General features: G+C 48.3%; 1 long non-coding RNA gene and 1 pseudogene across 1 annotated transcript in view; both read right to left on the reverse strand.

Annotated features, from left to right (window-relative positions):
* The window catches only part of LOC144337990 (uncharacterized), a 129,283-nt gene extending 110,814 nt beyond the window's left edge, over nt 1–18,469 (reverse strand). The window contains exon 1 of the long non-coding RNA XR_013411697.1: nt 18,288–18,469. This is a non-coding gene — a long non-coding RNA (uncharacterized LOC144337990). The remainder of the gene's footprint in view (nt 1–18,287) is intronic.
* On the reverse strand, nt 5,154–5,246 carry LOC114674569 (U6 spliceosomal RNA; annotated as a pseudogene).
* Nucleotides 18,470–22,542: the final 4,073 nt, after the last annotated feature.

A 22,542-nucleotide genomic window follows, 5' to 3' on the forward strand; every position in this document is an offset into this window, starting at 1 on the left:
AGAGCAGAGGTCAGCCTCTAGAGAGGGAGAGGGGTGTGTGCATGGGAGTGTGGCTCATCTCGGGGGCCATGGGGCCTCCTGAGGTGCACCTTTGCCCCTCTAAGGGCCTCTAGGCCCTGGGCCTGTCTCCCCAAGGGCTCACTAAGCCAGAGGCCAAAGTGCCCCCTCCCCTTCACCTACCACCCAAGTCCTCATGCCCTCCGAGGGCTGGAGGAGGAGGGGCTTAAGGAAGGGGGGTTCCATGTACATATTTATCACCCCTTTCACATAGCCCCAAGACCTTTTGTACATTTTTACAGGGGTGCCCCTCCCAACAGTCCCCTTCCTGGTTAATTAAATCCTCAGACTGGTGCTGTGTTCCTAGCCTCTGGCCTCTCTGTGGGGAAGGGAGATTGCAGGGGGAAGAGCCGGGAAGGGACAGTCAGGCTTCTCCCTGGGAAGGTGGGGCCAGCAGGAGATGACCAACAGGGGGCGGGACCTGGGGACCTGGGCTGGAGGGAAGGGCAGAAGCTTCCTGCTTGGCTTACAGCCCTGGTTCCCCCAACATGTTCCCATTCACTCTGCCCCCACCCTCAAAGGCTCAGCCTCTAAATCTCAGACTCCACCACTTCTTAATGGCTCAGTCCCCCTTACCCCATTTCCAAGTGCCCCCAGGACTCCTGGGCCCTGCTTCCCTGAACCCTGTTCTCCAAAACCCTGCCCCAGGCTAAGGGTGGCCAGAGAAGGTCACCATGTACCACACACCAAAGAAGGGGGTCGGCCCAGGGGTGGGCGACACAGGCAGCTTCTTCGGCAGCCTCACGGCAGCAACCCCAGCCTTCCCAAAGCAGCAGGCGCCTCCAGGCTGGGGCCCAACCTAGAAGGCAGGGGTCAATCTAACAAAACCCTAACGTTGACTTTTTTCCCCGGTGGGGCTTATTCTGTAACATGACTTGCGGATATTTATATAAAAATGAGTGTTACAATGAGACCCCTGGCTCCTCTTTGAGTGTGTGTGGGGTGGGTTGAACCAGGGTGGGGTGTGTGGGTCCTGGGGTAAGGAAGGGATTAGGACAGTACTGTGCATATCCTGCCAAGGTTTTCCTCCCTCCCATCTGCCTGGATGAGTTGGTCTGCCACTTCTGGAGGGATGGGTTCGAGGGTTGGGCACTGAAGTTTTTCACATTATTTTTCTATAACCAGGAATACATAGTATATGTAGGACTCAAGCAACCCAGCAAGAGACACTGAGCAAAACATTAAATTTCTCTTTCACCTGCCAACCTTCCCAAGCCCCATCCCCTTCCCCCAGGTAACCACTGTCAATCATTCTGTGTGTATTCTTCAGGTCCTATGTGTTTCCCCGCACATGTCTGCACAGGCAGAGTATGTTAAAAAAGATCTATAATTTAAAATTTTTCTGTTTCTTGTGAAGTAATACATAGTCATATAAAACCATTCAAACACACAAGTACAGAGCACAGAGGGAAAGTGCCCCCATCATCCCATTTCTTGCTACCTCTTGAGGATAACTACTGTTTTGTTTTGTTTTGTTTTTTTGAGACAGAGTTTCGTTCTTGTTGCCCAGGCTGGAGTGCAATGGTGTGATCTTGGCTCACCGCAACCTCTGCCTCCTGGGTTCAAGCGATTCTCCTACCTTAGCCTCCCAAGTAGCTGGGATTATAGGCATGTGCCACCATGCCCGGCTAATTTTGTATTTTTTTTTTTTAGTAGAAGTGGGATTTCTCCATGTTGGTCAGGCTGGTCTCGAACTCCCAACCTCAGGTGATCTGCCCGCCTCAGCCTCACAAAGTGTTGGGATTACAGGCGTGAGCCACCACACCTGGCAACCACTGTTAATTGTCAGGGAAATTCCTCCAGTTCTTTTTCTAGCTATTACAGGCCACTGCAACAAAGCGAGGCACATGAATTTTTTCATTTCCTGGTGCATGTAAACGTTATGGTTCTGACTGGGCGTGGTGGCTCACGCCTGTAATCCCAGCACTTTGGGAGGCTAAGGTGAATGTGGTCAGGAGATCGAGACCATTCTGGCCAACATGGTGAAACCCCATCTCCACCAAAAATACAAAAATTAGCCAAGCGTGGTGGTGTGAGCCTGTAGTCCCAGCTACTCAGGAGGCTGAAGCAGGAGAATCACTTGAACCCAGGAGGTGGAGGTTGCAGTGAGTTGAGATCGCGCCACTGCACTCCAGCCTGGGTGACAGAGTGAGACTCCGTCTCAAAAAAAAAAAAAGGAAAGAAAAAAAGTTCCTGTTCCACAATACTGCAGTCTAAGTGAGCAATAGTGTTATGTCTATGAAAACAGGGATATACTTTAATTTTTTAAATGGTAACAATCATCTGAGCTTTTGCAAGTCGTAATCTTTTTGCTGGTGGAGGGTCTTGCCTCATTGGTGATGGCTGCTGACTGATTGAGGTGGTGGTCGCTGAAGGCTGGGGTGACAGCAGTTTCTTGACAACAAGGAACTTTGCCTCCTTGATTGACTCTTCCTTTCGCTTGAACACTTAGAAGCCATTATTGTAGGGTTATTAATTGGCCTAGTTTGAATATTGTCTCTGAGAAGAGGGAGGCCCAAGCAGAGAGAGAGAGAACAGTCAACACACACTTATTCATTGAGTTCGCCCTCTTACATCGGCACTGTTTGTGGCACCCCGAAGCAATTACGATAGTAACGTCAAAGATCACAGATCATTGTAACAGATACAATAATGGAAAAGTTCAAGATAATGTGAGATTTAACAAAATGTGACACAAACACGAAGTAAGGGCATGCGTGGTGGTTCACGCCTGTAATCCCAGAACTTTGGGAGGCTGAGGTAGGTGCATCCCTGAGGTCAGGAGTTCAAGATCAGCCTGGTCAACATGGTGAAAGCCCATCTCTACTACAAAATACAAAAAGCTGGGCATGGTGGCTGACTCCTGTAATCCCAGCTATTCAGGAGGCTGAGCAGGAGAATCACTTGAATCCGGGAGGTGGAGGTTGCAGTGAGCTGAGATCGTGCCACTGCACTCCAGCCTGGCTGACAGGGCGAGACTCTCTCTGTCTTAAAAAAAAAAAGAAAAAAAAAAAGCAAGTCACTACTAAGGTGGGCTGCCCCAGCTGGCGCCTACCTGAGCTCCTATAGAATTAACTGCATGGTCTTATTCTAAGTATGCCTGCTTTTTTTCTTTTTTGAAACAGGGTCTCACTCTATCACCCAGGCTAGAGTGTAGTAGTATGATTTCAGCTCACTGCAACCTCCATCTCTGGGCTCAAACAGTCCTCCCGCCTCAGCCTCCTGAGTAGCTGGGACTATAGGCATGCACCACCACGCCCAGCTAATTTTTGTACTTTTTGCAGAAACAGGATTTTGTCATGTTGCCCAGGCTGGTCTCAAACTCCTGGACTCAAGCCATCTACCCCCTGGGCCTCCCAAAGTCCTGGGATTACAGGTGTGATCTACCATACCCAGATTTGTTTTGCTTTTGAGGCAATCTCGTTCTGTTGACCACGCTGGAGTGCAGTGGTGCGATCACAGATCACTTCAGCCTCCAACTCCTATTCCCAAATGATCCTCCTGCCTCAGCCTCCTGAGTAGCTGGAACTACAAGCCTGTGCCACCGCACTTGGCTAGTTTTAAATTTTTATAGAGACAGGGTTCTTGCCTTGTTGCCCAGGCTGGTCTCAAACTCCTGGCCCCAAGCAATCCTCCTGCCTCAGCCTCCGAAAGTGCTGGGATTACAGGTGTGAGCCACTGTGCCTGGCCCATAAGTGTACCTGTTGCCTTAGGAAATATGCAGCCAGCATTCCCTGCCACCACCACACATACCCAGGACGTCTAGGGAAGGCTCAAGCCTAGATTGCTCCAACAGAAGTCAGAAACAGGTGACCAGAAGGTGAAAGTTGGCCTGCAGACAAGATTTCACATGGAAGTCCTTGTTTTCAGCTTCCCTTGAAAAATCCAAAAATCTATGGTCACTAGACCTGCTTACTCCCATGGCTTTCCTTTCTTTCCTTTGAGATGGGGCATATTCTCACCAGAGTGCCACTGTTCCCTCCACTCTGTTGTCTTGGAGTACACCACAGTCACTATTCAGGCTACCTCTCTGACCCCTATAGGCATTTGAGAGTGACTCTCAGGATATTTTCTTTCTCTTTTTTTTTTTTTTTTTTTTTGAGACAGTCTTGCTCTGTTGCCCAGGCTAGAGTGCAATGACGCAATCTCATGTCCCTGCAACGTCCACCTCCCGGATTCAAGCCATTCTCCTGTCTCAGCCTCGCAAGTAGCTGGGATTACAGGCATGCACCACCATGCTCGGCTAATTTTTTGTATTTTTAGTAGAGATGGGTCACACTAAATGTTGGCCAGCCTGGTCTCGAACTCCTGACCTCAGGTGATCCACCCGCCTCAGCCCCCCAAAATGCTGCGATTACAGGCATGAGCCACCACGCGCTGCACAGTTAAATATTTTCTAGACATGCCTATCCCACCTCTCCTAGATCTCTCCCCAAGCACCTCAGATATCCCAGAAATTAAGTCATCTTCGAGATCTGATGCCCTGCTTCCCCCAGGTTTCCATCTCTGTGTCATCAGCACTCAAGTCAGAAACCTCCCTCTTCCCTCACTTGATATAGTTTCTGAGCTGCCCTTGATTCTTTTAACCACTGTTGACTTCATCCGGCCGGTGATACAGAGGTACACAAAACAAACCCCAGCCATCCTGGAGCTTACATTGGACTATGAAAGAGGACAATTACAGAAGCTAATGACAAAGAATTCCAAGGGCTGGGCGTGATGTCTCATGCCTGTAATCTCGGCACTTTGGGAGGCTGAAGTGGGCAGATCACCTGAAGTCAGGAGTTCAAGATCAGCCTGGCCAACATGGTGAAACCCTGTCTCTATTATAATAAAAATACAAAAATTAGCCAGGTGTGGTGGTGTGCACCTGTAATCCCAGTTACTTGGGAGGCTGAGGCAGGAGAATCACTTGATACTGGGAGGTGGAGTTTGCAGTGAGCCAGAATCGGCCATTTCACTCCAACCTGGGCAACAGAGCCAGACTCCGTCTCAAAAGAAAAAAAAATCATTTTTAATTTTTCTGGGTACATAGAAAGTGTATATATTTATGTGTTGCAAGGCATTTTGATACAGACATGCAATTGTGTAATCACAAAAATATGGAAAGCTTCATGAATTTGCATGTCATCCTTGCTCAGGGGCCATGCTAACCTCTGTATAATGTTTTAGCATATGTGGCCGGGCGCGGTGGCCCATGCCTGTAATCCTAGCACTTTGGGAGGCCAAGGTGAGTGGATTTCCTGAGAGTGCAGGAGCTCGAGACCAGCCTGGGCAACACAGTGAAACCCCGCAGTCCCTTCTTCACTCAGGCCGAGGCAGGCGTATTGCTTGAGCCCGGAGTTCGAGACCAGTCTGAGCAACATGGTAAAACCCTGTCTCTATGAAAAATACAAAAATTAGGATGTGTCGGCCCGCACCTGTAGTCCCAGCTACTTGGGAGACTGGGGCAAGAGGATCACTTGAGCCCAGGAAGCAGGAAGTTGAGGCTACAGTGAGCAATGATGGCACCACTGCCCTCCAGCCTGGTGGACAGAGCAAGACCTTGTCAAGAAAGAGAGAGAGAGAGAGAGAGAGAGAGAGAGAGAGAGAGAGAGAGAAAGGAAGATGAAAGTTATACATATACATGTTTGTTATTTAAAAGTAGAGATGGGAGCTGAGCACATTGGCTCCTGCCTCTAATCCCAGCACTTCAGGTAACTGAGTAGGAGGTAACTGAGGTAGGAGGATCGCTTGAGTTCAGGAGTTCAAGACCCGTCTTTATGTAAAAACAAAACCAAACACATGGCCAGATGCTGTGGCTCACGCCTGTAATCCCAGCACTTTGGGAGGCCGAGGCAGGCGGATTACCTGAGATCAGGAATTTAAGACCAGTCTGGTCAACATGACGAAACCCCAACTCTACAACAATATAAAAATTAGCCGGGCATGGTGGTGCACATCTGTGATCCCAGCTACTTGGGAGGCTGATGCATGGGTCGCTTGAAAATGGGAGGTAGAGGTTGCCGTGAGCTGAGATCGTGCCACTGCACTCCAGCCTGGGCAACAGAGTGAGACTTCGTCTCAAAAACAAAACCAAAAACAACACAGATCTCTGTGGATAGACATTTAGGTTGTTTCCAGCATTTGTGTTATGACAAACAGGATTTCTGGGAGTATTTTTATTATTTTATTATTATTGCTGAGATAAAATTCACATATCATAAAACGTACCTTTTAAAGTGTGCCATTTGGTGGTTTTCGTATATTCACGAAGTCGTACAAGCATTGCCATTATCTAATTCTGGAGCCATTCAGAAACACCCATTTTTTTATGGCCACGTGTGCATGTGTCAGCAGAAGGCGCTCTTGGAGGTGCAGCTGATGGGTTGTACAACCATTGCCATTATCTAATCCTGGAGACATTCAGAAACACCCATTTTTTATGGCTGTGTGTGCCTGTGCAAGCAGAAGGCCCCTGTGGAGCTGCAGCTGATGGGCTTTGGGGCAATGAGTCCTTCCAATGGAAAGAAAGTGGGGCCCAGAGGCTTGGGATCACCACATTACCTCTGCTACACTGAGCAATTTGCAATGACCGCCAGTCCCTCGGGGAAAGTTAGTTCTATCCGGATTTTTGCACATCAGATTTCCTTCAAGCAGGGTAGGCCCCTAAATATTCCAGTTAGAACAGGCTAATGATAGGAAATGTCCCCATAACATGGGAGTTGTGATATCTCAATTCACAGACCTTGCAGTTGTGTGGTCCTTTTAAAACCTAAGTCAGACCGGGCGCGGTGGCTCACGCCTGTAATCCCAGCACTTTGGAAGGCTGAGGTGGGTGGATCACGAGGTCAGGAGATTGAGACCATCCTGGCCAAAACGGTGAAACCCCGTCTCTACTAAAATTACAAAAAATTAGCCAGGCGTGGTGGTGGGCACCTATAGTCCCAGCTACTCGGGAGGCTGAGGCAGGAGAATGGTGTGAACCCGGGAGGCGGAGCTTGCAGTGAGCACTGAAATCGCACCACTGCGCTCCATCCTAGGCGACAAGAGCTAGACTCCATCTCAAAATAAAAACAAAAACAAAAACAAAAAACCTAAGTGAGGTGATGTCTTCCTCTGCTTTCAAAACTCCCCAAAAAAGGAAAAAAGTGGCCAGGTGCAATGGCTTACGCCTATAATCCCAACACTTTGGGAGACTGAGAAGAGCAGATCACAAGGCCAGGAGTTCCAGACCAGCCTGGCCAATATGGTGAAACCCCATCTCTACCAAAAAACAAAAATACAAAAATTAGCTGGGTGTGGTGGTGTGCGCCTGTAGTCCCAGCTACTCTGGAGGCTGAGGCAGAAGAACCGCTTGAACCCAGGAGGTGAAAGTTGCAGTGAGTCAAGATGGCGCACACTGCACTCCAGCCTGGGCGACAGAGCAAGACTCTGTCTCAACAACAACAACAACAACAACAACAAAAAAAAAAACAAACAAAAAAAAAAAAAAAAAGAAGGAAGGAAGGAAAGAAGGAAGGAAAAAAGTACAGCCAAAATAAACAAATTCTGCAATGGCTAGCATCTCACTCACAGTAGAAGCCAAGTCCTTACAAAGACCTGCAAAGCCCAACACAATCTGGTTCCTGCCTACCTCCCAGGCCCCCTCTCCCAGCCCTCGCCCTCTCACTCACTCTGTTCCAGCCCCTCTGGCCTCCTGATAGGGCCTCCAGCTCACCCAGCACATGCCCACCTTGAGGACCTCACAATGCTCTTTCGTCTGCCTAACAGATTCCTGCACAGTTCCAGCCTCACTCAATTTCCCCACTCTGTCGCCCAGGCTGGAGTGCAGTGGAGTGATCTTGGCTCACCGTAACCTCTGTCTCCTGGGCTCAAATGGTTCTCCTGCCTCAGTCTCCCAAGTAGCTGGGATTACAGGTGTGCACCACCATGCCCAGCTAATTTTTGTATTTTTAATAGAGACAGGGTTTCACCATATTGGCCAGGCTGGTCTTTAACTCCTGACCTCAGGTGATCTGTCCACCTCAATCTCCCAAAGTGCTGAAATTACAGGTGTGAGCCACCACGCCCAGCCCGTAATGGGTACTTTGTTAGGCCCCAAGGTGGTGGGCAGTGATGGGTAAGACTTATGAATGGCTTAAGCCACCGCGCCTGGCCCCTAAACCCACACTTTGCTAACCGTTTGCTTTGTGATGTTAGGCTAGTTGCCTAAACTCTTGGAGCCTGAGAGTGAAGCACACCTATCACAAAGGGAAAGAGCCTTGGACTCCACTGGGCGGTGATGAGTAAAAGCTGCTGCAAATGAAAAAGCCTCCCACAGCACTGAGGTCTACAAAACAGTAGCTATCAGGGTGATTCTTATGTAAATACTCTGAATAATAATACCACTAACATGTATAGAACTAGATGTCAAGCTCTGTTAGGCGCCCACATCAGGGGAGATCTTCTAGTCCCTAACTCTTTACCCAAAACCAGCTTCTGCTCACTAAACCCCACTGGGAATAAGGAGGAGGCGCTCTCGGTGATGCAAATGAGTGTTGACTTTTGTTTTATTAACAAAACAATGAGCCCTTAGAAGTATAATGGAAATGTTTAGAACTTTGAAAGGAGAGAAATCAGTTAACAAGTGCTTACTGATAACACTCACACCCAGCTCTACTTGTCAATAAACATTTCCCAAAGCCTGAAGATTGGAATCCAGGCGAGGGCCCTAAGGGCTGTGTGAACTGGGGCCTGTTACTTGAGGTCACTGTGTTTCAAGTTAATGCAGGAAAACAGGGAAGTAATGAGGCTGACCTCTTGGGGCTTCGGTGAAATGTGTATGAAGAGCTTGGCACTTAATAGAAACAAGGCAATTTTTCTTATCTAAGGAAATCATTTTACCTCAACCCTCCCCATCTCACTCCTACTTCAGAAGTGTAGGAGACTCCCCTAGATTCTGATCCTTAATTCTGGCATCACAGAGCCACTTTCAGTTTCCTGGGGGAAGACAGGAGGGAGGAATAATGTGTGGAATCAATACTGAGGATGCTGGCCTGGCGTGGTGGCTCATGCCTGTAATCCCATCACTTTCTGAGGCTGAGGCGGGTGGATCATCTAAGATCGGGAGTTTGAGACCAGCCTGGCCAACATGGTGAAACCCAGTGAAACCCAGTCTCTACTAAAAATACAAAAATTAGCCGGGCATGGCTACGCAGTAGGTGCACGCCTGTAAACCCAGCTACTGTGGAGGCTGAGGCAGGAGAATTGCTTGCACCCAGGAGGAGGAGGTTGCAGTGAGCTGAGATCTTGCCACTGTACTCCAGCCTGGGCAACAGAGCAAGATCCCATCTCAAAAAATAAAAAATAGCCGGGCGCGGTGGCTCACGCCTGTAATCCCAGCACTTTGGGAGGCCGAGACGGGCGGATCACGAGGTCAGGAGATCGAGACCATCCTGGCTAACACGGTGAAACCCCGTCTCTACTAAAAAATACAAAAAAACTAGCCGGGCGAGGTGGCGGGCGCCTATAGTCCCAGCTACTCGGGAGGCTGAGGCAGGAGAATGGCGTGAACCTGGGGGGCGGAGCTTGCAGTGAGCTGAGATCCAGCCACTGCACTCCAGCCTGGGCAACAGAGCGAGACTCCGTCTCAAAAAAAAAAAAAAAAAAAAAATTTAAAAAAGACAGGATGCCTAGAGCCATTGTGCTAGGTGCAGAACAGGCTAGTTAGGCAAGCAATAGACAGATATCTAAATATATATGTATAAGTATTTTTAAAATAGAGACAGGGTCTCACTACAGTGCCCAGGCTAGTCTTGAACTCCTGGCCTCAAGCAATTCTTCCACTTTGGACTCCCAAAGTGATGGGATTACAGGAGTCAGCCTCTATGCCTGGTGGAGAGATACTTTTATATTTTATTTTATTTTATTTATTTGACACAGGGTCTTGCTGTCACCCAGGCTGGAGTGCAGTGGCGTGATCTCGGCTCACTGCAACCTCCGTCTCTTGGGTTCAAGTGATTATCCTGCCTCAGCCTCCGGAGTAGCTGGGATTACAGGTGCCTGCCACCACACCCAGCTAATTTTCATATTATTTATTTATTTTTAGTTAATTAATTAATTTTAATTTTAATTATATTTATTTATTTTTTGAGACGCAGTCTTGCTCTGTCACCCAGGCTGGAGTGCAGTGGCATGATCGTGGCTCACCTCAGCCTCCGCTTCCCGAGTTCAAGCGATTCTCCTGTCTCAACCTCCCAAGTAACTGGGATTACAGTGTGGACCACAACGCCCAGCTAATTAATTATTATTACTTATTTATTTATTTATTTATTTATTTATTTATTTATTTTTTGAGACAGTCTTTCTCTGTCACCCAGGCTGGAGTGCAGTGGTGCGATCTTGGCTCACTGCAAGCTCTGCCTCCCGGGTTCACGCTAGTCTCCTGCCTCAGCCTCCCGAGTAGCTGGGACTACAGGCGCCCACCACCACACCCGGCTAATTTTTTGTATTTTTAGTAGAGATGGGGTTTCACTGTGTTAGCCAGGATGGTCTCGATCTCCTGACCTCGTGATCTGCCTGCCTCAGCCTCCCAAAGTGCTGGGACTACAGGCGTGAGCCACCACGTCCGGTCGATTTTTTATTTTTAGTAGAGATGGGGTTTAACCATGTTGGCCAGACTGGTCTGGAACTCCTGTACTCAAGTGGTCCACCCACCTCGGCCTCCCAAAATGCTGGGATTACAGGCGTGAGCTACCGCATCTCGCCTGGAGAGATATTTAGAGAAAAAGAAAAAAAACCTTACAGTGTTTCCTTACGCGTGAAGATACACACTACAAGGGTACATGCTGTTATGATATATACTGGTTTTCATCCATGATTCCTGGCTCCTGACTTCTGTATCCCTTATTACAGTCTTTTGTTACGATGTGGGTGTGTTAGGCCTCAGGAAACAAGAGTCTCTCTCCAGCCCTCTTTTCACCTTCACCTGCCCCAAGGCAAGACTCTAATCTACTCCTGCCTTTCTGATTATGGGTTTTAAAACTCTCCCAGAGGCCGGGCGCGGTGGCTCACGCCTGTAATCCCAGCACTTTGGGAGGCCGAGGCGGGCGGATCACAAGGTCAGGAGATCGAGACCACGGTGAAACCCCGTCTCTACTAAAAATACAAAAAATTAGCCGGGCGCGGTGGCGGGCGCCTGTAGTCCCAGCTACTCAGGAGGCTGAGGCAGGAGAATGGCGTGAACCCAGGAGGCGGAGCTTGCAGTGAGCCGAGATCGCGCCACTGCACTCCAGCCTGGGCGACAGAGCGAGACTCCGAGACTCCGTCTCAAAAACAAAAAAAAAAAAAAAAAAAACAAACAAACAAAAAAAAACTCTCCCAGAAAAGGGTCCCACCCTACACCCTGAGGGCAGGAATGCTGATGCTGTGAAGCTTCCATAAAAACTCAAGAAATTCATGGCTCACACCTGTAATCCCAGCAAACTGGGAGGCCTAGGTGGGAGGATTGTTTGAGCCCCAGAGTTCCAGACCAGCCTGGGCAACATAGGGAGACCTCATCTCTACAAAAAAGTAGGCAGGTGTGGGGGCACACGCCTTTAGTCCCAGCTACTCAGGAGGCTGAGGTGGGAGGATCGCTTGTCCCAAGAGGTCAAGGCTCCAGTGAACCATGATCATGCTACTGCACTCCAGCCTGGGTGACACAGCGAGATCCTGCCTCAAAAAACAGAACAGAAAGATAGAAAGAAGGCCAGGAGCGGTGGCTCACACCTGTAATCCCAGCACTTTGGGCGGCCGAGGTAGGAGGATCACCTGAGGTCAGGAGTTTGAGACCAGCCAGGCAAACATGGTGTCACCTCATCTCTACTAAAAATACAAAAATTAGCCTTGTGTGCTGGCGTGTGCCTGTAGTCCCAGCTACCTCAGGAGGCTGAGGCGGGAAAATCACTTGAACCAGGTAGGTGGAGGTTGCAGTGAGCCGAGATCACGCCACTGCACTCCAGCCTGGGTGACAGAGCTAGACTTCGTCTCAGGAGGAAAAAAAAAAAAAGAAGAAGAAGAAAAGGAGAGGAGGAGGAGGAGGAGGAGGAGGAGGGGGAGAAAAGACCCAAAAGGACAAGGAGGAGGAGGAGGAGGAGGAGGAGGAGGAGGTTTGAGTGAGACTTCATCTCGGGAGAGGAAAAAAATAAATAAATAAAGAGAAAAGACCCAAAAGGACAAGTTCAGTGAGCTTCTGGATAGGTGAACAGGCTTCCCCCATACCTCAAACTACCTTCCGTCTGGGCGACAGAGCGAGACTCCGTCTCAAAATATATGTATAAAATAAAATAAAAAATAAAATGAGGCCGGGCGCGGTGGCTCAAGCCTGTAATCCCAGCACTTTGGGAGGCCGAGACGGGCGGATCACGAGGTCAGGAGATCGAGACCATCCTGGCTGACACGGTGAAACCCCGTCTCTACTAAAAAAATACAAAAAAACTAGCCGGGCGAGGTGGCAGGCGCCTGTAGTCCCAGCTACTCGGGAGGCTGAGACAGGAGAATGGCGTGAACCCGGGAGGCAGAGCTTGCAGTGAGCCAAGATCACGCCACTGCACTCCAGCCTGGGCGGCAGAGTGAGACTCTGTCTCAAAAAATAAATAAATAAATAAATAAATAAAATAAAATAAAATAAAATGAAATATTGTTTCTAGAGGCAGAGAACGTAAACAACTCAAGTGTTCAAAGTAGGAGATTGATTAAATAAATCCTGTGAGGTTGATCACAATGTGTAGATCTGAAATAGTCTTCAATAATTATTATTAATTAGTAAATATCGATATATTGTATTCATGGATAGGAAGACTCAATATTGTAAAGATGTCAATTTTCTTCAATTTGTTCCATACAAGGCAATGCAATGCTAACAAAAATCACAACAGGGATTTTCATGAAACTTGCCAAGCCAATTAAAAAATATGCATAGGAGGCCGGGCGCGGTGGCTCATGCCTGTAATCCCAGCACTTTGGGAGGCCAAGGTGGGTAGATCACGAGATTAGGAGATCGAGACCATCCTGGCTAACACGGTGAAACCCCATCTCTACTAAAAACACAAAAAATTAGCCGGGCATGGTGGCACACGCCTGTAGTCCCAGCTACTTGGGAGGCTGAGGCAGGAGAATTGCTTGAACCCAGAAGGCGGAGGTTTCAGTGAGCTGAAATCACTCCATTGCACTCCAGCCTGCGCGACAGAGCGAGACTCCGTCTCAAAAAACAAACAAACAAACAAAAAAGTATAGGAAGGGCTCAGAACAGAAAGATACTCTTGAAGAAAAAGGGAGAGGAGATTTGCTCTACCTGAATTATTATAGAGCTGTGGCAAAAAAGATGAGGTAGTGTTGCTAATGGAGGTGGAAAGAAAGGTCATCCATATGGGAGAAGATGAAATTAAATCAGTGACCTGCTGGGCACGGTGGCTCATGCCTGTAATCCCAGCACTTTGGGAGGCCGAGGCAGTTGGATCACAAGGTCAGGAGTTCGAGACCAGCCAGGTCAAGATAGCGAAACCCTGTCTTTTTTTTTTTTTTTTTTTTTTTTGAGACGGAGTCTCGCTGTGTCTCCCAGGCTGGAGTGCAGTGGCGTGATCTCGGCTCACTGCAAGCTCCGCCTCCCGGGTTCACGCCATTCTCCTGCCTCAGCCTTCCCAAGTAGCTGAGACTACAGGCGCCCGCCACCACGCCCGGCTAGTTTTTTTGTATTTTTAGTAGAGACGGGGTTTCACCATGTTAGCCAGGATAGTCTCGATCTCCTGACCTCGTGATCCACCCGCCTCGGCCTCCCAAAGTGCTGGGATTACAGGCTTGAGCCACCGCGCCCGGCGTGAAACCCTGTCTTTACTAAAAATTAGCAAGGCATGGTGGCGGGCGCCTGTAATCCCAGCTACTTGGGAGGCTGAGGCAGGAGAATCACTTGAACCCGGGAGGCAGAGGTTGCAGTGAGCCGAGATCGTGCCACGGCACTCTAGCCTAGGCAACAGAGCAAGACTCTGTCTCCAAAAGAAAAAAATCAGTGAAAAATATCAGTGACCCACACTATATACAAAAGTCAACTCAAGATATAAGGACTTAATTATCAAAAGCAAAACAAAAACTTTTAGGAGAAAAGTAAGATAATTTATTTCTGACATTGGCAGTAATGAAAACTCAAAACACAAAAGGCTAACTATAAAAGGAAATAGTAATGAATGAAACTATACTAAAATGAATGAAAGTATAAGCTACAAACTTGAAGAAGATATATGTAAACATATATAGCCATTCAAAAATATATACTGAGATAATCTAAAGGCCTTGTAAAAATCAGTAAAGCCAGCCTGTGCAACATAGTAAGACTCTGTCTCTACTGAAAGAAAAAAATTAGTCAGGTGTGGTGGTGCACACCTGTAGTCTCAGCTACTCAGGAGGCTGAGGAGGGAGGATCACTTTAGCCAGGAGTTCAAGGCTTCAGTGAACTATGTCATGCCACTGTACTCTAGCCTGGGCAACAGAGCAAAACCCTGTCTCAAATAACAAAATCAATAAATGAAAATAAGCTAGTAGAAAAATGGATACAAGACTTGAACATGAATTTCAACAAGGAAGAAACATGGCTAAAAAGCTTGTGAAGAGATGCTCACATCATTAGTGATCAAAGAAATATACAGATCATAATGAGATACTATTTTATAACCAGTATATGGCAAAAATTAAGAAGTCAGATAACACCAAGTATTGATCAACAGATCTTCTGTACATTGCTGGGAGGAATATGTATCTGTACAGCCATTTTGAAGATTATCTTTTTTTTTTCTTTTTTTTCTTTTTTTTTTTTTTGAGACGGAGTCTCGCTCTGTCGCCCAGGCCGGAGTGCAGTGGCTGGATCTCAGCTCACTGCAAGCTCCGCCTCCCGGGTTCACGCCATTCTCCTGCCTCAGCCTCCCGAGTAGCTGGGACTACAGGCGCCCGCCACCTCGCCCGGCTAGTTTTTTGTATTTTTTAGTAGAGACGGGGTTTCACCGTGTTAGCCAGGATGGTCTCGATCTCCTGACCTCGTGATCCACCCGTCTCGGCCTCCCAAAGTGCTGAGATTACAGGCTTGAGCCACCGCGCCCGGCCTATCTTTTTTTTTTCTTTGAGACGGAGTCTTGTTCTGTCCCCCAAGCTGGAGTACAATGGTGCGATTTCGGTTCACCGCAACCTCTGCCTCAGCCTCCCAAGTAGCTGGGGACTAAAGGCGCATGCCACCACACCTGGCTAACTTTTGTATTTTTTGGTGGAGATGGGATTTCACCATGTTGCCCAGACTAGTCTTGAACTCTTGGCCTCAAGTGATCCACCTCAGCCTCCCAAATGCTGGGATTACAGGCCTGAGCCACCATGTCCAGCCAAAAATTATCATTCTCTTGTCAAATTGAACATTTACATGCCTTAAAACCCAGCAGTTCCATGTTTGGGCAAATATCCAGGAGCAAGTCTTGCTCAAGTGTTCCAGGAGACATGTACGTGAATATTCATGACTGCAGTCAACATATGGCAGAAACACCCATAAAGAAACCAAAATGCCCTTCAACAGGAGAATGGATAAATACAATGGGGTACCATGACAAAATAAAATATTATAAAAGAGTGAAATTTCAATGAACCACAGGCACACATAAAAGTATGAATGACTTTTGTCAATACAATATTGAGTGTAAAAAAGAAACAGCTAGAGGATTACATACACCATTATATCTTTTATTTTATTTTTTTACATTTTATTTATTTATTTATTTATTTACTTTGAGATGGAGTCTTGCTCTGTCGCCCAGGCAGGAGTGCAGTGGCGCAATCCCGCCTCACTGCAACCTCCACCTCCCAGGTTCAAGTGATTCTCCCACCTCAGCCTCCGGAGCAGCTGGGAATACAGGCACACACCATCATACCTGACTAATTTTTTGGTTTTTTTTTTTTTTTTTTTTTTTGAGACGGAGTCTCGCTCTGTCACCCAGGCTGGAGTGCAGTGGCGCAATCTCGGCTCACTGCAAGCTCCGCCTCCCGGGTTCACGCCATTCTCCGGCCTCAGCCTCCCGAGTAGCTGGGACTACAGGCGCCCGCCACTGCGCCCGGCTAATTTTTTTTTTTTTCTATTTTTAGTAGAGACGGGGTTTCACCATGGTCTCGATCTCCTGACCTTGTGATCCGCCCGCCTCGGCCTTCCAAAGTGCTGGGATTACAGGCGTGAGCCACCGCGCCCGGCCATTTTTTGGTATTTTTAGTAGAGAAGGGGTTTCACTATGTTGGCCAGACTGGTCTCGAACTCCTGACCTCAGGTGATCTGCCCGCCTCAGCCTCCCAAAGTGCTGGGATTACAGACATAAGCCACTGGGCCTGGCTCATCATCCTTTCTTTCTAAAGGTTGCACATATGCCATTTACAGTTACAGCACAACTGAATCAAACAATCCCTAACTATTGCAGTTTTTTGTTTTTGTTTTTGTTTGAGACGAAGTCTCGCTCTGTCGCCCAGGTTAGAGTGCAGTGGTGCCATCTTGGCTCACTGCAACCTCCACCTCCTAGGTTCGAGCAATTATCCTGCCTCAGCCTCCTGAGTAGCTGGGACTACAGGCGCATGCCACCATGCCTGGCGAATTTTTTGTATTTTCAGTAGAGGCGGGGTTTCACCATTTGTCCAGGCTGGTCTGGAACTTCTGACCTCGTGATCCGCCCGCCTCAACCTCCCAAAGTGTTGGATTACAGGCGTGAGCCAACGCATCTGGCCCAGTTTGTTTGTTTGTTTATTGAGACAGAGTTTTGCTCTTGTTGCCCAGGCTGCAGTACAGTGGCTGTTCTTGGCTCACCGCAACCTCCATCTCCCGGGTTCAAGCGATTCTCCTGCCTCAGCCTCCTGAGTATCTGGGATTACAGGCATGTGCCACCACGCCTGGCCAATTTTGTATTTTTAGTAGAGATGGGGTTACTCCATGTTGGTCAGGCTGGTCTCAAACTTCTGACCTCAGATGATCTACCCGCCTCAGGCCTCCCAAAATGCTGGGATTACAGGTGTACACCACCGTGCCTGGACAGTTGACTTTTTAAGTTCTTTTTTTGTCCTTTCTTCCCCCTCTACCTATAATCCTGTTAAAAAAAAAAAGCTTTTAATTATAAAATATATCCCTGGTTCGGGCGCAGTGACTCACACCTGTAATCCCAGCACTTTGGGAGGCCCAGGCAGGCAGATCACTTGAGATCAGGAGTTCGAGACCAGCCTGGCCAAAATAACGAAACCCCGTCTCTACTAAAAATACAAAAATTAGCTGGGAGTGGTGGCCCACTCCTATAATCCCAGCTACTCGGGAGGCTGAGGCAGGAGAATTGCTTGATCCCAGGATGCGGCAGTTGCAGTGAGCCAAGATCATGCTACTGAACTCCAGCCTGGGCGATAACAGCGAAACTCCGTCACACACACACACTGAAAAAAACTGTAAACTATAACACACCAGCAGAGTGTATAAAATACATGCATTTTTTAAAAAAAGTAACCAGATGGTCGGGCGCAGTGGCCCACGTCTGTAATCCCAGCATTTTGGGAGGCCAAAGTGGGTGGATCACCTGAGGTTGGGAGTTCAAGACCAGCCTGGCCAACATGGTGAAATCCCGTCCCTACTAAAAATACAAAAAATTAGCTGGTCATTGTGGTGGGCACATGTAATACCAGCTACTTGAAAGGCTGAGGCAGGAGAATTGCTTGAACCCAGGAGACAGAGGTTGCAGTGAGCCAAGATCGCGCCACTGCATTCCAGCCTGGCAACAAGAGTGAAACTCCGTCTCAAAAAAAAAAAAAAAAAAAAGTCCGGGCGCGGTGGCTTACATCTGTAATCCCAGCACTTTGGGAGGCCGAGACGGGCGGATCACGATGTCAGGAGATCGAGACGACCCTGGCTAACACGGTGAAACCCCGTCTCTACTAAAAATACAAAAATTAGCCGGGCGCAGTGGTGAGCACCTGTAGTCCCAGCTACTTGGGAGGCTGAGGCAGGAGAATGGCGTGAACCCGGGAGGCGGAGCTTGCAGTGAGTGAAGATCACGCCACTGCACTCCAGCCTGGGCAACAGAGCGAGACTCTGTCTCGAAAAAAAAAAAAAAAAAGTAACTATAAGCCAGGTGCTGTGGCTCATGCCTATAGTGCCAACGCTTTGGGAGGCTGAGGCAGGCGGATCACCTGAGGTCACGAGTTCCGACACCATCCTGGACAACATGGTGAAACTCTGTCTCTACTAAAAATACAAAAAAAATTTAGCCGGGCATGGTGGCTCATGCCTGTAATCCCAGCTACTCGGGAAGCTGAGGCAGGAGAATCGCTTGAACCTAGGAGGAAGAAGTTGCAGTGAGCCAAGGTCATGCCACTGCACTCTAGCCTGGGGGACAGAGGGAGACTCTGTCTCAAAAATAAATAAATAGTAACTATAAAGCAAACATTTGTGTTACCTCTACCTTAAAAACATTTTTAATTGTTTTGTAAAGGCAGGGTCTCACTATGTTTTACCTGCTGGTCTAGAACTCCTGGGCTCAAGGAATCCTCTTTCCTCAGCCTCCCAAAGTGTTGAGATTATAGGCATGAGCCACTGCTCCCAGCCAGTTGTTTTTTTTTTTTTTTTTTTTTTTTTTTTGAGACGGAGTCTTGTTGCCCGGGCTGGAGTACAGTGCAGTGGCCGGATCTCAGCTCACTGCAAGCTCCGCCTCCCGGGTTTACGCCATTCTCCTGCCTCAGCCTCCCGAATAGCTGGGACTACAGGCGCCCGCCACCTCGCCCGGCTAGTTTTTTTTTTTTTTTGTATTTTTTTAGTAGAGATGGGGTTTCACCGTGTTAGCCAGGATGGTCTCGATCTCCTGACCTCGTGATCCGCCCGCCTCGGCCTCCCAAAGTGCTGGGATTACAGGCTTGAGCCACCGCGCCCGGCCCCAGCCAGTTGTTTTTAAGTAAAAAAAAAAAGTATAACAGGCCCGGCGCGGTGGCTCACGCCTGTAATCCCAGCACTTTGGGAGGCCGAGGAGGGCGGATCACGGGGTCAGGAGATCGAGCCCATCCTGGCTAACATGGTGAACCCCGTCTCTACTAAAAATACAAAAATTAGCCGGGCATTGCGGCAGTCTCCTGTAGTCCCAGGTACTCGGGAGGCTGAGATAGGAGACTGGCGTGAACCCGGCAGGCGGAGCTTGCAGTGAGCCGAGTTGGCGCCACTGCACTTCAGCCTGGGCAACTGAGTGAGACTCCATCTCAAATAAATAAATAAATAAGTATAACAAACGGGCCTGTGGCAGGGCGCAGTGGCTCACGCCTATAATCCCAGCACTGTGGGAGGCTGAGGCAGGCAGATCACCTGAGGTCAGGAATTCAAGACCAGCGTGTCCAACATAGTGAAACTCCATCTCTACTAACAATACAAAATTAGCTGGGTGTGGTGGTGGGTGCTGTAATCTCAGCTACTCGGGAGGCTGAGGCAGGAGAATCACTTGAACCCAGGAGGTGGAGGTTGCAGTGAGCCAAGATCACGCCACTGCACTCCAGCCTGGGCAACAGTGTGAGACTCTGTCTCAAAAACAAACAAAACAAACAAACAAACAAAACAAAACAAAACAACAAAAAAAAACAAGGCTGGGTGTGGTGGCTCACGCCTGTAATCCCAGCACTTTGGGAGGCTGAGGCGGGTGGATCACGAGGTCCAGAGATTGAGACCATCCTGATCAACAAGGTGAAACCCCATCTCTACTAAAAATACAAAAATTAGCTGGGTGTAGTGGCCTGCGCCTGTAGTCCCAGCTACTCAGGAGGCTGAGGCAGGAGAATCATTTGAATCCAGGAGACAGAGGTTGCAGTGAGCTGAGATTGCACCACTACACTCCAGCCTGGCAACACAGCAAAACTCCGTCTCAAACAACAAAAACACACCAAAAGCACCTGTGTACCACTCTCCAAGAATTAACAAACATATTCTGCTAATTTTTTTTTGTTTCCTTTTTTTTCTAACAAGACCACAAAACAGAAAGTACTTTATTCTATACACCTTTTTTTAAATTTAATTTTAATTTTTCTTTTAGAATACAGTACTTAATGGTCACTCTTTTGTGAGTCATTTAATGGATCAAGGCTTTTCTTATTTATTGTATGTCATGTGACCTCAACCAATACTCTCCTTTTTTTGTTGTTGTTGTTTTTATTTTTTGTTTGTTTTGAGGTGGAGTCTCACTGTTGCCCAAGGATGGAATGTAGTGGCGTAATCTCGGCTCACTGCAAACTCAGCTTCCTGGGTTCAATAATTTTTTTTTTTTTTTTTTTGAGATGAACTCTCGCTCTGTCGCCCAGACTGTAGTGCAGTGGCGTGATCTCAGCTCACTGCAGCCTCTGCCTCCAGGGTTCAAGCAATTCTCTGCCTCAGCCTCCTGAGTAGCTGGGACTACAGGCGCAGGCCACTACACCCAGCTAATTTTTGTATTTTTAGTAGAGACGGGGTTTCACCTTGTTGATCAAGATGGTCTCAATCTCTGGATCTCGTGATCCACCCGCCTCGGCCTCCCAAAGTGCTGGGATTACAGTCATGAGCCACCACGCCCGGCCGAAGAATTTTTTTTTTGAGACGGAGTCTCGCTCTGTCTCCCAGGCTGGAGTGCAGTGGCCGGATCTCAGTTCACTGCAAGCTCCGCCTCCCGGGTTTACGCCATTCTCCTGCCTCAGCCTCCCGAATAGCTGGGACTACAGGCGCCAGACACCTCGCCCGGCTAGTTTTTTGTATTTTTTAGTAGAGACGAGGTTTCACCGTGTTAGCCAGGATGGTCTCGATCTCCTGACCCCGTGATCCGCCCGTCTCGGCCTCCCAAAGTGCTGGGATTACAAGCTTGAGCCACCGCACCCGGCCTGAATTTTTAAATTCAAATAAAAAAGTTTGGGCACGCTTACAGTCCCTCCAACAGCAGTGTGCGCACCTAGCTGCCAGTACCCTTCCTAGAATTGGGTGTCACAGTTACAGTTTCCTTCTTGTAGGGTTGGGGTGTTTTGGATTTGTATGTTTGCTTAAGATGTGCTGGGTTCAATCCATGAAGGCTCAGTGCTCGGCTGTGTTCTGAGAAGTTCCCAGTCTTTGTGGAGGGGAGAGGTATTCTAGCATCTCCCTACCCTCTCCTTCCCTCCTGGGACCTTAGCCACCCACAACTGCCCTCTGGAGTTTCCTCGAAGAGGTTCCCCAGAAGAGTTATTTGCTAAATTTGTCAACCCTACCACCACATTTCCTTTCTACTTAAAGATTTCAATCTCCATCACCTTTCATCTAGACTACAGCAGTCACCTTAGGCTCTTATCCCAACAGTCCGTTGTCAGCACATTGTATCCGGCCTCTGCTCAAAGCCTTCCTGCTACACTTCACATTCCATCTAAGCTCCTTAACTTGGCCTTCAAAGCCCTGCCAGACACAGGCCCGATCCTCTTCTCAGACTGCATCTCCCAGTGCTCCCCTTCCCCTGAAGTCTCCTGGTGGGTTCCTGGCAGGATAAGCTGGGTCTAGCCTCAGGGACTTGGCAATTATTATTATTATTATTATTTTATGAGACAGAGTTTTGCTCTTGTCACCCAGGCTGGAGTGCAATGGCATGATCATGGCTCACTGCAACCTCTGCTTTCTGGGTTCAAGTGATTCTCCTGCCTCAGCCTCCCTAGTAGCTGGGAGTACAGGTGCTCGCCACCAGGCCCAGAAAATTTTTGCATTTTTAGTAGAGATGGGTTTTTACCGTGTTAGCCAGGCTGGTCTTGAACTCCTGATCTCAGGGGATCTACCTGCTTCAGCCTCCCAAAGTGCTGAGATTACAGGCATGAGCCACTGTGCCTGGCCCCTTTGTACTTATTTACCTCTGCTTAGGATGCTCTTCCCCAAAGCATCTCTGTTTAAATGTCACCACACTAGAGAGGCCCTCCCAGACAATCTTGTCTAAAATAGCACCTCTTCTGCCCCTCACCCGAGCTCATCCACCCCACGTTATTTTTTCGTAACACATATCAGCCATTATTATTTTATTTTATGTATTTTATGTATTTATTGAGATGGAGTCTTGCTCTGTCGCCCAGGCTGGAGTGCAGTGGCACAATCTGAGCTCACTGCAACCTCTACCCCCCAGATTCAAGCAATTTTCCTGCCTCAGCCTCCCAAGTAGCTGGGACTACGGGCGGGGGCCACCATGCCTGCCTAATTTTTTTTTTTTTTTGAGACAGAGTCTTGTTCTGTTGCCCAGGCTGCAGTGCAGTGGAGGTGGCATGATCTTGCCTCACTGCAACCTCCGCCTCCCGGGTTCAAGCGATTCTTCTGCCTCAGCCTCCCGAGTAGCTGGGAGTACAGGTGCCTGCCACCATGCCTGGCTAATTTTTGTATTTTTAGTAGAGACGGGGTTTCATCATATTCACCAGGCTGGTGTCGAACTCCTGACCTTGTGATCTGCCCACCTCAGCCTCCCAAAGTACTGGGATTACAGGTGTAAGCCACCATGCCCA

The sequence above is a fragment of the Macaca mulatta genome, chromosome 20 (assembly GCF_049350105.2).
Source record: "Macaca mulatta isolate MMU2019108-1 chromosome 20, T2T-MMU8v2.0, whole genome shotgun sequence".
Lineage (NCBI taxonomy): Eukaryota > Metazoa > Chordata > Mammalia > Primates > Cercopithecidae > Macaca > Macaca mulatta.